The following is a 15,866-nucleotide window of genomic DNA, read 5'->3' as shown; positions in this document are numbered from 1 at the left end:
ATGCCTAAAAAATCCATGGCTACAGCTGTGAAGCAATGCTGTTGAAATTTAACATATCTAATAATGTTTCTCTCTTTGAAGAAATTCTATTAATGACACTCTGCTAAATAATTTTGCATTGATAAATTAAAGAAAATGTGGAGTAAACTAGAAGGAGATGTCAGCTGTCGGCTCCACTTATTTATGAGAATAACAGAGAAGCCCAAAATAAAAGATCTGCTTTTCATTTTCTTATACTAACATGTGGAAGAATGGTTTCTAGGCAAAATGTATCGATTTAGCTAGAAATTATCGACACCTCTCTTGCAATTCAAGGAGAGGTAACTTGAAAAAGCTGCCATGGAAAAGCCAGCTGCTAACACTAAGCATATTGGGATTGTGAATCCCTTCAGTGCTGCTTTGTAAGGTGGAATAACTCCAGAGTCTTGCATGTGAGTCATGGTAACTGTTAGTACCACGGGGGCTTTTAATTTACATCATTACATTCTGGTATAAAGCAAAGAGCTCAGGATAATGCAGGAGGTGTGGTGATAACAGCAAAGGTGCTGCTGGACCAGGAGCTGTTTGAGGGGTGGTTGTGCTGCTCAGGGAAGGGTCTCAGATACAGAATGGTGAAGGTAAGCTGGATGTGAGGACCAAAAATATCTGTGTGTTCTGTGGGGTGTCCCCAGTTTCTGAACAGAACTGCCTGAGCCACACGAATTTATCTGCTGTGAAGTGTAAAATATAGAAGAGGAGTTTAATACTTTGAATTGTCACAGTTTCTCTGCTAGGCCAAAGCATTAATTAATAGCCCAGAAGAGACTGAAGGCACAAGCCAAGACCTGTGCTCGAAGATGTCACATTCTGTGCTTCTAACACCTGGGCAGTTGATCAGTTTGCATCTTCTGCACACAAATCAAGGCATTCTCTGACAAAGAAAATTACCAGTAAGATCACGTTCAGTAAAATGAAACCGGGCTTTGTGCTGATGTTTCCGCGGTTAGGCCAGAATTCCAGTTCCTAAATTAAAGCAGCTCCACTGGAACTAGAAAAGGTCATTTATACAACTGTCCCCTTGATTGTTTTGGCTCCAAACATCTAGAGAACTGCTTAGCGATACAGCACAGGATTGTTTTTATTCTTACCTACTTGCTATTAAATCAAAACTAAGTAATTTTTACAGGCTAGTTAGTTGTAAAGGAATACCCTTTAAAATTCCCTCAGGAGGTTTCTCCAGGTTTGGCAAGTTGTTTTCTACTTGAGGTGGAGCTGTATAATTTGTAGTGTGTTTGTACAAGCACCCATTGCTTGTACATTCAGGAGTGGGGAGTTTCTTTATTTTGAGCTCTCAGGTAACTTTAGAAGCAATAATCATACCTGTCTCTTCCAAATGATGTGGCTTCACTGGATAATTTTGGAAATAATTTGATTTGCAGATGGTCTGCTAGACATGAGTTCAGTGTTCTAGGACTTGCTTTCTGAAAGCTTTACCAGAACAATAGATAAGAGATAGGACCTGATTTTTTTCTGGGGACAAGTAAGGCATTTTGTGCATGAAAAATATTGTCTGTATGTTTTTGCAGCTGCAAATAATTGTGAATAAATGTAATGGCTGGAGATATCGCTTCATTTGTGTTTGCAGGTGATTGCAGCCCAGTCTCACTACTTTAAAAAAAACCCCGATTCTGCTGTCAGGGGAAGTTACTTATTCCCAGTCAAGCACATCAGGATCTGCACATCCACCTCCTGGACGGGGTCTCAGGTGGGACAAAAAGGGGAAAACTGAGAGCACATGGAAAGCAAAAATATGCGTCCAATATCTTCCTTAAAGGGTGGGGGAAGAACCCACCCTTTTAGAACCCACAGGTTTAGAAATATTCTGATGCTCCTCTCCAATGGTGCAACATTCAGAATTACCTAGAAACTATTGGCCTAGAAACTATTGCCTAGAAACTATTGGCTGCAAAGGAGAGAATTCTTCCCTTTAACTCAAAAACCTTCATTTCGCAATCAAGCATCTAAAATTAAAATTTGTTTGAAATAAATTGTTTCAAATTAAGGAACCAAGCCAATTTTCTTTTAAAAGATAAAGTCAAGTCCCTGAACTTAGCAATAAATGAGTATGTGAGAATAAAGTTTGTAGTTAGGACCAGTGTGAGGAAGCAGAGAAGAATTTCTGAAACATCTCAGAAGCATTAAATTTGAATTTCATCCTGAAAAAGTTTTGGCATGGAATTCTCTCAATTTGTGGTGTACTATGCAAGGTAAACTTCTCTTAGCTATGAGATAGGAGCCCAAGTCCACAGCCTATGGAAGTCACCAGCACCTTTGCAGTTGAATCAGCAGATCTGGGATCATATTTAATGAACTTGTAGTATTTTAAAAATAATAATCTCCTTTGTCCTCTTTTGCTTTTAAAGCAATTTCAGAGCAGTGGGGTCAGATTGAGTTCTGTCAGAGGAACTCGGTGCCCTGATTTCTCACTTTGTGCAGTAATTCCTGCTTGTGTTAAGTTGAACATTGTCACTGGACATTGTGCTCTTGATGAGCTGAAAATCTTCACCTTTGGAAGGAGACCAGTGACTGTGCAAAATGAAAGTTGTTAGAGACAGGCTTTAAACTTTTCCTTTTTTACTTCTCATACTGGTTTTATTAGTAGTGAGCTGGGCAGATTTGAACAAAACCCTGCTGATGCTTTTTATGCATTTTCCTGTGTTTGTAGAATCGGTTTGAGTTATGTTACAGAGTCTGGAGTGTAAAGTTCCCTGGCTGTAGTGGGTTTCTGTGTTATATTTTAAAATATCTGCATGCTGAGATATCCAGTAATGTGCTTTTTCAATAGGAGTTTGGGGAGAAAGCTCAGCATTTTGAACATGTGCTGTAAATTCTTAATTTGGCTTGCCCTGGAATTTTCAAGGAGTATTTGTGGGTTCCTGTGGGTATTGTCAGCACATTGTTGGGGAGGGGAGTCAGTGTATATGTGATGGCTGTGAACAGGTCCATGAAAAGCAGCCACAGAAACTTCCAGGAGCATTTGTGTGGTGAAGTCTAACACCATCACTGGGTATCTGCACAGATGTTAAATGGCTGTCACCAAAAAAAAAAAAAAAAAAAAAAAAAAAAAAAAAAAAAAAAAAAAAAATCAGAAACATTCAGGTGTCGAATATTATTCAAATTATGTAAATATTCAGATGTTTCATATAAAAATAAGAAGATGCCACCTTGTGGTAAGAAAGATGCTTTAGTGTATCCATTAACCCTTTGGGTGAGCAGGGTACATATCTGAAAGCTGTGAAGGATTTTAAAATTCTTTTTTTAAGCAATAATTTAACAAATAAAATTAAATTTTGGGTCGAGAAGTGCACAGCCAAACTTTCCCTTTCCCATGCGTTTTCCTCCTCCTCGCATACTCAGGGTTTTCACAGGAGTGCTGAAGCAAGGGCTGAATGTTTCCCAGCTTTCTATTCCTGTGTCTTTTCCAAGCTGTTTGCTGTTACCCCAGAAAACTGAGGCTGGGAGGAGGGACCCCCTTTCCCTGGACACAGCTTTGGGGGCTGAGCCTTTTTTTGGTGGTTGTTGCTTTGGGGTTAATTGTGTGGCCAGGCTGAGGGAGCAAAGTCTTGTCTCTCTTTTCTGCTCAGCACTTTGAGCAACTGTGATTTGATTTGAGGCCAAACTGGAAAAACATGGAAAAATAAAGGTTTTAAAAGATGGATAAGATCTCCAAATTTATCTAACAGGCAGGCAAGGCTAATACCTGTGGTATTATGATGGATATCCATTCTTTATAATGGATTATATAAAGTTTATCTTTGCACTTACTCAAACTCCATTAAAAATTACAAGGTGAATTGTATAACCTGACAACATCCTCACCAGGATGCTCTTCTTTAAATGTCTATTTGGATTAAAAAAAAGAAAACTAAATGCCCCCCAAACCTTATGCTTTCTCTTTATTTTATTATTCTGTATTCTACTTGTGTGATTTGAATAATCTACTTTATGAGCCACACACTTAGTGAGAGCACAGCACAACTGCTGTCATGTGCATGGCAACAAACTGCTGTTGTCTGACTGTTTGGGTCTCCTTATTTTACACATTGATGGGCAGGAAAAAACTACAGGCAAGAGAATAATTGGAAAATGTTACACTCCTAAATTTTGTTCTTGTGCACACACAGGCTCCTAAACAGTAGGGGATGTGTGGGCACTTCTGTGCATATTGAGGCTAAATTTAAATAATAATAATAATAATAATAATAATAATAATAATAATAATAATAATAATAATGTTAGCAATTTTTCCCCAATTTGAAGAAGTATTGTGCTTGTAATTAAAACATATTTTCTCTTAACATAATTTATTTCCTTGCATAATGTAATTTGACAGAGCATTATAAATGTATATCTCTATGCTTCATGACCCCATTATGAGGACAATTTTTCCATAGTAATTCATTTGTGTTGTGTTTCTTCTTGCTTTCTGATTACACAATCAATATTGAATTGTGCAACCAACATCCTGATTAAAATGAGACAAAAACCTATACAGCTCAGCTCCCTGAAAATCTCCTCTTGTTCCCCTAAAGACAATGGCAAAATTCTTATTTGTTGGAGGAGACAAAGTTATTAAAATGGATTGCAAATGTGAAGAGAAGAAGGTGGAGTTCCAGCTCCCCATGGGAGGAAGGCAGGGTAGGAAGTATCAACCACAAACACAATTTGGAGAAGTATTGTAGGAAAAAAGGAAAAACCATTAAAAAGCCAGGACTGACAAGAGGGATTTGGGAGAATATTTCTCTTTTTTTTTTTACCCAGATTTTAGGATCAGACCTAAGGTATATTTTTTTTTTCACAGCAACAATTTATTTATTTAGAAAATAACTTCAAAATGAAACAAAAAGTGATTTTTAGGCAGGAGTAATAATTCTTCCAAATGCACAAATTATTTTATTTTTACTTTTATTTTTAATTCTATCCCCTTACCAGACCCAGGAATCTGGTGCTGCTGTGGGCTTTGCCTACCTCATTTACAGCAGCTGTGTTTCCACCCAAAATGTGCTTAGGAAATAATATGAGCCAACCTGTTCAGCCACTTGAGAAGGGTTACAAAATCATTATTCTGGACTAATTTTTGTGCTTAAAATTAAACACACATTCTGGCAAATAATAGGATTAAAGTCTGAATTGTGCATATTTTTTCTGGGGTTCAATTTCCTTGGTTTCTTTTATGCTTGTTTTTCAACTCTTTGTAAATAATATAGTATTTGATTATTGATCGGCTACAGTTAGAAAAGCAAAATTTTCATTAATTTCTTGAAAATATTAACAAGATGAATGCCCACTGTATAAGCATATTTACAGTGCTGTGTTGATCTTGGAAATAATCAACTAAAAAAATTAGGTCTTAGTCCTTGAGACTCAAACATATCCAGAAGAATGGAGAAAGGGAGTTGCAGCTTTTCCCTGTGAACTCTGGCACCCATATTTATTGATTCATTTGGTCAGTTGAGAATGGGTTTCGATGGAGCATGGGCTGCCCACAAGCAACAGCAGCAAATTAGTTACAGGTATTAGAAAACAGGGCCACAAATCTTAGCAGTGGGCCAAGTTCAGCAAAATGCTGATTAATATCAATTATTAATTAAAAAAAATCATTAGAGCAGAAGTTTGGTCTCATAGTCCATGCTTTGATTTGGGAGCTGTGAATTCCTAATTTTAATACCTTATTTTTTTCTCATAACACACACAGTTTTATATTATCTCCTCTTGCTTCCTATAGAAATAACACTATTTACTTCAGTGCTACTACTCAAGATATCATAACTCCAAGTAGTTACAGTTAGAACTGGTTGAGAAATGGGAAACATCTTATGGAATATTTCTGACCAATTCTAATTATTGCCCTTAATGTATCGTTGTAAAATTTGAAACAGGATTTCTTTGGAAGTTGTGACCTGCTCTTTGAAAGTAGGGGAAAATACTTATTTTTAATCACCTTCATCTCAAGAGCTGTAATTGAGGTTATGAAGTTATAGTGGATTAACAGGTTAGTGATTTTTTTTCAACGTGGAAAAAAAAATCAGCAAGTTTCTTATAAAAACTTTACTAAGTGCTCAACCTTTGAACACAAATGCAAAATCAAATGTTTTAAGTTTAGGCCATAAGCTTCACATTAGAAATTAATCATGAGATGTTATGGTGATAAAATCTCTCTCATTTGAAAATGTAATTTATTAACCAACAATATCTATTTCAGGGCATTATTCAAGCTGCAATAAAGATTTTCATAATATTAGAATAATGTGCTGATATTAAGCCCTGTGTGAAAGGCGAGCGCTTTTCCCTTGGCTCACAATCATCCCTTTGGGATGTAAACCCTGAAACGCCAGGGATGGGAGCTGCTGTTTGCTGGTGGAACAGAGGGGTCCCAGGGAATGTTGGAAGGGCTGTGAGCTCCCTGTCCTTGTCCTTGGTCCCTTCTCCCAGTGCCATGAGTGTGCAGGACAGGTGGACACCGACTGCTGAAATCCTTCCCAAAGCCTCTCCTGTGGGCACAGCAAGGGCTGTGCTTCCTGTGGGCACCTGTCTGGGGTGAAGGGTCTCAAGAGCCTTGGAATTCCCATCTCCTGCACTTCAACCTCACTGCTGCCTCTCCTCCCTCCTGTCTAGCTCTGCAATGCTGGTGGCTCTGTGGACAGCAGAATACACAGCGTGCGTTGATCCAAAGGGAACGGAACAGATGGAAGTCTTGGGATTGTACTCTGTTGTCTCTTTCTGTGCTTGAGGAAAGAATAGTCAGGAAAATGAGAGCAAAGTATTAGTTCTGGGCAAAAAGAAGATCCTTGCAATTCCTCTTGCATTTGCATGATTTTCTTTACATTGTAAAAATAATTTAATGTGACTGCAATGTCTGGTTGTGGGAAGCCTCGTGGAAAGGCAAGAAGTACCTGACAGCATTTGAACTGTGCTATTTTGCCTGTGCTGTAATTATTTTCATTTATGAAATTCTAAATTCGAAATTCTGTTTTAAATATTGAATATTTCTGGTGAACTGACAGCTTGTGCTAGCTTTAGGATATGCCTGCTTGGTAATTATTCATGAGAAGAACAGCTGAAAACAAACTCGTTATACACCTTGGCAAGTCACTGTGATTTGAATTCTGTGAAATTTCCCTATGGCCATGTGACTTTATTCTAAAGTACTCTAACAGTGCAGATGTCCAGAATGCCGTAGTTGTTACAAATGTTATTCCTGTAGTCAAAGTTTGGAATCATCAGTGCTTCAGGAGAAGTGGAAGAAAAAAAAAAAAAAAAAAAAAAAGAAGAAAAAAGAGAAGAGGAGAAAAGACTGATGATAGAGGGTGTATTTTGAGTGTTTGTCACATACTTCATTATGTGCAGCTCTCATACATTACGAGATATATATCATAGGGGATATATCTCAGTGCGTGTTCAGGACATAGAATGGAATTTACAATGCCTACAAGAACACCCTGCTGAAATGCACTGAGTGTTTGAAATATCTTGTTTAAGCCATGATACAATAAGCATCAGCACTGACATTTTTGGAAGTTTAAAAGTAAGATAATTTCTGTGTAACATTGGATGAAGAATCAAAATGCTTCAGAGTTAGCTAAAAATAAAACATTTCTCTACTTTTGCCTTTTCTTTTTCTTCTCCATATGGCTCCTGAAGCATTCCTTAATTTAAATAGGTTTTAGAGCTCATCCCTTATAGTTCCTGAAGCATTCATTGCTTTTGAGAAAAAAACATTTTAGCATGTGCTATTCTTGTTGTTCTAATTAGAAAAAAACAGCTGGTCCTGTGCCGCTCTGACTGGAGTATTTTTCAACACATTGTTCAGATATTTTTTCTCTTTTTCTGTCAAGTCACAGGCTACCACCTCTCCTCATCCCACATGAGCTAGCCCCCAAACACCTGCATGTGCAGCCTGAACCCACACATCTGCCAGGGAACACAAAGAAAATCCTTCATTGGCCACAGGACACGTACATTGGATTATACTTATTAGGAATATCTATATTCCCAAGGAACTGCAAGCGACACCGAGCTAATGGCCAGTGGGCTTCCATTGCCATCCAGAGGTATTTTTTAGGTGCCTTTACTTGCATTCCTGCTCCTACATAAAAACCAACTGAGATGCTTTCATTTAAAAAAGAAAAAAAAAGGTAATCAGCCTTCAGTTAGGATTTTGATATCTGTAAATGTGTGTGCCTACAAATAATCATTGGAGCTGATCAAAGTCCCACTTGCTGTTGCTATGGAAATGAATCCCCATTTTGTTTACGGATGGGTATGCGCCACATGACAGGGAATGATGTCAGGTGGAAAGCTGAGATAAATTAAATTTGTGGTCTGAAGTTATTAACATATGTTTTGTGTGAGGGTGTGCATGTGTATTAACTAAGAAAGGGAAGATCCAGAAAATTCTGTTCCTTTAAAATGACAGGGAAACAGCACCTTCAACATAAATCATGGCATCATTTCTTCCAGTGGGATGAAAGAGACACGGAGAGGTTGGGTCAAGGCTGTTTCTGTGGCATGTCCAAATCCATGGAGCTGTTCTTTAATAGTCTTACTAATTGTTTCATTTCCTTCTCCATGTTTCCTCCTATGTGAGTTCCATTTGTTGGTCAGATTGCTCTCACAACTGTCCTGAACTTTGCATCCGTGTGTCTTGCCCAAATGGAAAGCCAGAATTCATTTCTACTTCTGAGTAAGAAAAGTAATTTATTTACAAATAAAATGAAATAACTTGTGCATCTGAGGAATAAATTGCGTTAATCCTTCTAGATCATCCTAGAGAGTGTATGGATTAGTTAAGAGACACATCAGAAATGTGAAATAAGGAGCACTTGTCCCATGATAACACTGGATGCAGCAGAGAAGAGGAACTACTGACAAACTCAGCCAAAGCTTAAAGGTTCGAGCAGCCCAAAAGAATGCCAGATTTTTCCTTTCCAGAGATTATCTTGTGGAACATAGAATATTAGACCAGAAACACAGAATGTTAGACAAGTACCAGAGACTGCAGCAGTTCTGTTGCTCCACAAAACATCTCTATTAAAAAATGCCCCGAAGGTGCTCTGATATTTCCGTACATTTATATGTTGTTATTCAATGGAGGATCAACTCTGAATTGGCTACTTTGAAGGCCACAGAGCATTTTTCTGTTTCTTTAGAAACACAATAATCTCTCTAATTCACCTGCCATGTGGTGCTGCACCACCTAGCAATAGGTGTGTAATTGAGGGCAGAATTTGACCCTTTGATTCTGTAAATCACATATGATCATTACAGAAGGGCTCAGATCTTTAGGCGTTGTATGATTGCTAGCTCTCCAGCCACCCTTCCTTTGTCACATTATTTTTTTAGAGGCTGACACTCTAATGAAAGCAATACAAAAGGCTGCCAGAGCCCAGCTCAGAATCCCCAGTTTGCTTTGACTGCCATTTTCCTGAACAAAAAGTGTGTTCCATTATTTGTATCGATATTAGGGTGAACTTAAAACAGCTGATCTTCTGGACAGGGTCTATACGTTTCCACAGCTGTGCACCTTTGTGGTATCCTGTAAATAATAATTAAACAGTAGGAAAATAAATGCAATGCTGAAGTTGGACTAATTGACTTCTGTTGGCTGGAGCAGTAGGATTTAAGCATTACTCAGTTTTCAGCCCATACACTTAAGCAATAAGATTTCAGAAGATTTCATGTGTGTGTCTTTGTGTGTAAAATCTGAGTAAACCCCATTTTCCTTGGCCCAGTCTTCGAGAATAATCCCTGGTCCATCCATTTGATGAGTCCATTTGAACTCATTACCTGGTATCTGCAGCAGGGAAAGAAAGTCTGCTCTTTGGCACTGCTTTGAAAATCTTGAAATCCTTTCCCTTCTGTCCTCCTCTGCTGCAAACTTTTTCTGTCCTCCTCATCTGAGCTACTTGGGGAGAAGGAGCATTAAAGCAAGCTTGTCAAATGTTAACCTGGCGAAGAAAAGGCTTGGAAATGCATTTTGTTCCCTGGAGAGAGGCTGTATTATTCCGGGGTGCCCTCTGCTGTGTCAAGAGCTAAAGATGCTTCATGAACCACACCTTGGCAGAGATGAGTCAGACCCTCCCTTCGCAAGGCTCCGACCTGTTGAGCATCCTTTTCATCATTACAGCATTGGAGCGTCTCGGATTAATCATCTCTTCCCACAAGTAGAATCTCCTTTTGTTAAGACCTTAGGGAAGCTAAACTTTTCAAAATACACACTGGACGGGACTGAAGGGGTTTTTTTCCTTTCCTTTGGAACCCCATTCACAGAAGCAAACCTCCATGTTCAAACTTTAAAAACAGAGGCAGCAAGGGTTTCGATTCAGAGGAAGAAAGATGCGCTGCTCTTGAGATTCTGTGAGGCTCCGGCATTCTCCTGAGCGCTGGAGAAATTTGTGAAACTCATTATCTCCCAGGCCAGCTTTTAAAGAAATCCCTGACTATATCAAATTTAGCCTTGGCACAAATGGGTGTAACTAATATTAGAACCCTAAAAAGGATCTCATTAATCATCATTAAAAAACAATGCTTAGATATTCTTAGAGGTGGGATTTGGTGTTTTTTTTTGTGGAGTCAATTGAGGCTTAATTTTCTGTGTGGGTATTACATGCACAGATCTTGAGCCCCAAGGGATTTCTTCTGAGACATGACAGTGAGAACATATTGCTGCATGTGAAAAATACTTCTGCCAGTGGTGCTCAACAGAAAGAGATTTTTCTTGTTTCAGAACATGCTAAAAATTTTTAAAAGAACAATCCCCCCTAAAAACCCACCATGCTATTACTTTGCATTGTGTTAGAACAGAATCTGAAGTTTGGGGGTTGAAAACTAACTCATTTTTAGACAGGTAGGTGTGTTGAGCCTATAAAGAAGTTGGATGCACAGAGTAAATTCAGATACACAGTACAAAGTTAGGCTTCCATGTGATTTACTGGGTTCATTTGCTTCCATTTCTACTTTTATTCTGGATCTTTCTATTGTTATCCTTCCAAAAGGAATACAGTGCAGCGGATTCATCAGAGGCCATTATTTACTGATTCTGTATATTGTTTTCATAATGGTTGAACTCAGCAAATCATGAACTGATTATTGAGTTTTAGCAAGTGGCTAATGAATCATTGATGCTGGCTCAGAGAGAAAGAGATTCCTCTTATTTCTGCAGTTCTGCAGGTTTCCAACACATTTCACAACTACTTCTATTCATTCCTTTTATTTCTACCTTATCTTCTTCTATTGGAGTGCTACCTTCAAAAAACCCAAAGCCAGTGACCACTTCAGTTGTGTCAAATGTTTTTCATTATACCTTAGTGATGTCTACTGACTAAAAGCACATTTAAGAAAGAACCAACATTATTTGCAAATTTCATGAGGTCTCAGGCGAATGAGAAGCTATCAGTAAACTTTCAGCTTCACTATAAATCAGCGACAAGATGGCACTAAAATAATATGCAATTTCAAATGAATGATTTTAATAAGTTAGCAAAACAGAATTGTTGATTAATACAGCATAACATATTCCATGTGTATTATGGAATCGTAATGAATTATCATCAGAGATGCTATTTTATAGCTATAATGTTGCAGTGTGAAAACTTTAATAGTGGCCTGCGAAAAAGGCTCTTTTCTTTCTCATTTTTATCTTTCAGCTTCTTGAGATGCCTGTCCCTACAGAATTGTTACAAGATAATAGAATTCAAAGATTTATTTCTGATAGAAGGTTTAAATTGCAACAGCAAAATATAATAGCCCAATAACAAAACTGAATAGATATTAAAGAGGAAAGAAAAAGGCATAGACTTATTCCTTACCTGTCTAGTCATGAAAATGGATCCATCATGTTGCAACTTGATAGTAACTCCCTATAAACTGTATGTTGGAATTCAGGAGTGGAATAGACTCATGGGAATTATTAGAATCATAAAATGGTTTGAGTTGTAAGGGACCTTAAAGATCATCTCATTCCACCCCCTACCATGGCCAGGGACACCTTCCACTGTCTCAGGTTGCTCCAAGCCCCATCCACCCTGGCCTTGGACACTTTCAGGGATCCAGGGGCAGCCACAGCTGCTCTCGGCAACCTGTGCCAGGGCCTGCCCACCCTCACAGCCGAGGATCCTTCCCAATACCCCACCTATTCCTGCCTCCAGCAGTTTGGAACCATTGCCCCTTGTTCTGTCACTGTCTGCCATACAAAAAGTCCCTGCCCCTCCCTTTTCTACGTCCCCTTCAGGCACTGGAAGGGGCTCTAAGAGCCTTGCCTTCTCCCAGCCTGGTTCCAGAGCAGATGCTCCTTGGAGCATCTTCATGGCATCCTCTGGACTCACTCCAACAGCTCCACATCTTTGCTGTGTCCAGAGCTGGATGCAGGACTCCAGCTGGGGTCTTGGGAGGGCAGGGAAGAAGGGGACAAGTCACTGGTTGCATTATAATGTGTGTGTGTGAACTCCACAGAAACAGATTTTCCTGGAAGTAATTTCTGTGTGGATTAAGCCTTATTTGTCACTTTCACCTTTCCCTAGAAGAAAATTACCTTTATCATAATCTGCCAAATTTAGTTTGTTTTCATTTCTACTCAACTGATATTGAGAATAGTAGAATTTTTTTCCTTGTGGTGAAGGTGAACAAGGTTTGTGAAATAAGAAAATCATGTATTATACATTAAAGACCCCTCAAACTTAGACTTAGAGCTTGTGTAGAGAGGCCTGATGTGAAATCAGAGACCTGGGGTCATGTATGCCACTCCTACACTGGGGGAACAATGGTTTGGATATTTGCTTGGGGTGACATCCCAGTTTTTACCTTGAAAAAAAATGTAGGTTTGGATATTTCGTTTGTCCTTTTTTTCTGCTTTTCTAGGTGGAGATGGGCAGTTTCAGCATGGGAGGTTTAATCTTACTGGATAAAATCCGTAGAAAAGATGAGGAATGGGGCTGGGAGGAATGAACCAGAACTACCCTTATGTGTAAATTGGCAGGCTGGAATATTTATAGTTTTGATAATACTTTATTCCCCGTCTTGCTCATAAAACCACTTTATCATCAAAACCAAGCTGATTGAGTTGGAAAATTTTCTGTAGTTTCCGTTGAATCTTTCCAAGCAGCTCTTGCAGTTGCTCAGTAAACTCGTGGTTTTGTGGTTCTTCAGCACCAATTGCTGTTTTCATCTTAATGGAAAATGAAGATTTCCAGGGACTGATACAAAGAAATTTTCTGCCTTTTGCAAATCTCCTCTGAAAAGAGAGTCCTGGTCCCATTTCAAACCCCCAGTAACAACCCTCTGATTTTCTGAAGTCTGGAATTGTCCCACTTTCCTGGTGCAGGAGTAGCAGATAACCATAGCTGTGTTGAACTTTTTCCTCTCATCTGTTTTCTCTCTTCATATTTCACAGAAAATTTCTGCCATGTACGGAATTGAACTGCAGTTAATAAGGTCTGATTGGAATTTTCATGAGCAGCATCTTTGTCAGATTTGCTCAAAATAACTGAGAAGATACTTCAGATATTTTATATATTCTCTTTCAAAGATTAATGAGAAAATCCTCTTTAAAATTAGGAAGTAAATATTTTTCAGTGTTATTGTCTTTTTTGGTATGATACACCATTAAAATGAGTTACATTCCTGGTGTACACACATTTTCCAGGACAAAGACTATGTAAACTTTGGGGAACTTTCTTTCAAGAGCTGAAGCAGATGAAATACCTGGATATTTTTTCAGGTGTATTAAATCCTGAGTTGAAGTGTTTGATCAATTATATTTAGAAGAAGTTTGGGGTTTTTTTGGTTAATTTTATTTCTTTTAGAATAATGAGATTAAAAAAAATACTTCTGTAAACTGGTATCCCACATTTTTGTACTCTTTTTCCAGGCTTATCCAGTCCAAAGCTTGAGTGTGTGTTGGATGTGATAAACAAGACAGACAATTTACAGATCATGTGCTTGTTGGCTTCCCTCCCTTTTTACAGAGCTGCTTGTGTGATGCCTTTTGGCTGCAGGAAGTCGGGATAATGCAAATAAACCCCCCAGCCTTCTCTGGCAATATTCCCTTCATCCTACTCCTGTCCAGCCCGGGCTGTGTACCCAGAGGTGAGCTATTAATATTGCCTTTTTACAGCAAAATTATCTGACTCCAGAATTGTTCACAGATTCTATTAAAGACCCCTATTAAGGATTGCTTCTACAAATAGGCATTTTAATTCATCCGGGTCCACTAAGGTGTTACCTTCCTTTCATTAATAAAATGGAAACTCATAAAGAAAACCAGATTATCCTGAATTTATGATCACGTAATTTTGTTTCTCTTAGCTCTGGTAATAATTGTAGAACATTATTTCCTTGCTTCTTTTCCTTTCTCCTTCACCTACCTAGACAATCTTAATTTCTCATGTTTATTTATCTTTTTTTTTTTTTTTTTCCTGTTTTAATTTGACAGGAAAAGCTATCTAGGACCCCAGGAGGCGAATGCAGAGAGTTAGGAATTGGTCCTTCCCATTGGCACTTTAATGAAATAATAAGTAATTGGTTCATATTTACCCACATTTTAGAAATTATAGGTTATTCTTTGTGTCTTACCTTAAAAATTCTTCAAAATGCTGTTTCTGGCTTTGGTTTTTATACGTATTTTGCTTTGGTTTGGATTTTTTTTTTTTTTAATTTTGTCATATGCACTGCAAGATGATTCATCTCATCGTGACTCTGAATATTCAACTTTGTACCTGCACTTTCCTGCATCCCCCTTGAAGCAAAGCCATCAGCTCCAAGTGAATGGAATTTCCATACACTTGGGGTCCTCAACAGGAATGAATCAGCACAGTTTTCATGACTCCAGCCCCTCTCTGTGCCACTTTCCCTCAATGGCAAGGCTTTCCCTTAATTGCCACATGCCTTTTTGGGGGAAAACCCCTGAATCCAGTTCTTCTGAAGGGGGATCATGGTGTGGCTCACATTCTGCCTGAGCACTTCCCTGCTGCAGAGCCCTCCTGAAGCACCTTTGCAAGACCACTGGAATTGAGTGACTACTTCATGAACTTCAAATGAAGTGTGCAGGGCTAAATTATCCCTGAAGGTGCTTTGGCTCAACTTCCAGTAGCAGGTTGTGCTTCTGGGATGTCTTAGGGAGCAATCACAGGAAATATCCAGTGCATTTACAGGTACATGAACAAGGGCAATGCCATCACTCCACAGCTACATTTCAAAGATACCATCAAATTTTAAAGCATCTTTGTTTCTTGTACCTTTTCATTCAGAGGTTGTTAATCTCCTCTAAAATAGCATAAATGAGATTTAAAATTTAATTTTCAAGCCCACACACACATTAAAAGTGAAATGCATTAGTCAGATTTTAATCATGATCTATTAAAACTGGCAACAAAAGTGGAAGAGAAAGATCTCCATTCCTGTCACAGAAACAAAATCTTCCTCAAACCACCTTTTTTTCCTAGCCTGTGGCAGTTCTGCCATGTTTGACCTAAAGGCCACCTGCTCTAGAGCAAGTGATGGTCAGTGCCTGTTTTGGTACAACAGCATAAAAAATGTTTTGCAGCTTATCATCCAATTTTATCTCCATGAGCTGTTACTGCCTTAAAAATGAATTTTCTTTATTTCAAAAAATTGTTTTCTTTAATGAGTGGCATTCATTATTTTTGATAATCTAGTAACTGAAAAGTAGTTTATGATGATGGCCTAATCTCACTTAATGTCTCTGTTGGTATCATGGATGTTTGCACTTCTCTTTCTAAATGAAATCTTTCTTGCTTACACATTCTTAACCTGCTCAAGCATTGAAAGCCAATAAACTATGCATTTTCTTAATTTAGAGATGCTGAAGTTGC

General features: G+C 38.4%; 1 long non-coding RNA gene across 2 annotated transcripts in view; it reads left to right on the top strand.

Moving 5' to 3' along the window:
• LOC128805739 (uncharacterized) overlaps positions 1-15,866 on the top strand; it is a 176,407-nt gene that overhangs the window by 149,669 nt on the left and 10,872 nt on the right. The window contains exon 3 of one of the 2 annotated variants that reach the window (XR_008436543.1): positions 14,001-14,111. The exons of the other annotated variant lie outside the window; for it this stretch is intronic. This is a non-coding gene — a long non-coding RNA (uncharacterized LOC128805739). Of the gene's footprint in view, positions 1-14,000; positions 14,112-15,866 lie in introns of those variants that run through there. 2 annotated transcript variants of the gene reach the window in all.

Source organism: Vidua macroura, chromosome 3 (assembly GCF_024509145.1).
Source record: "Vidua macroura isolate BioBank_ID:100142 chromosome 3, ASM2450914v1, whole genome shotgun sequence".
NCBI classification, from domain to species: domain Eukaryota; kingdom Metazoa; phylum Chordata; class Aves; order Passeriformes; family Viduidae; genus Vidua; species Vidua macroura.
Note: the sequence above shows the minus strand (reverse complement) of the source record. Positions and strands in the feature narration are given on the sequence as shown.